We start from the raw sequence: 412 nt of genomic DNA on the forward strand, positions 1-412 counted from the left end.
GAGACGTTGTATGTTGCGTAGTGTCTGCGCGTGGTGTTTTTTTATGCGCGCGCGTGTGCGCGTGTGTGTGTGCATGGTTGTGTGGGTCCTGCTGTGTTCATGGGTTGCTGTGTGTGTCGCCTGTTGTGGTGTGTGTGTTGTGTGTGTGTGTTGTGTGTGTGTTGTGCTGCACGTGTACGAGTCTCTGTGGAACAGCGGTGGGAGGCGGCATATAACCACATCTACACATAACAAAACGGCTTGCGGTTTTTACCACAGCGTAGGAGTGTAGTACCACCACCTCATGTGAGACCTTCTTTTTGACAGTTGAGTAACCGAAACCGCCGCGTTGAAGAGTGCAAACCCGAAAGCAGCTCTTGAAACATGATTTACCAGCGCAGCGCTTCGTCTCACTACTTATGCATGCTACACA

Source organism: Priapulus caudatus, unplaced genomic scaffold (genome assembly GCF_000485595.1).
Source record: "Priapulus caudatus unplaced genomic scaffold, Priapulus_caudatus-5.0.1 Scaffold689, whole genome shotgun sequence".
NCBI lineage: Eukaryota > Metazoa > Priapulida > Priapulimorpha > Priapulimorphida > Priapulidae > Priapulus > Priapulus caudatus.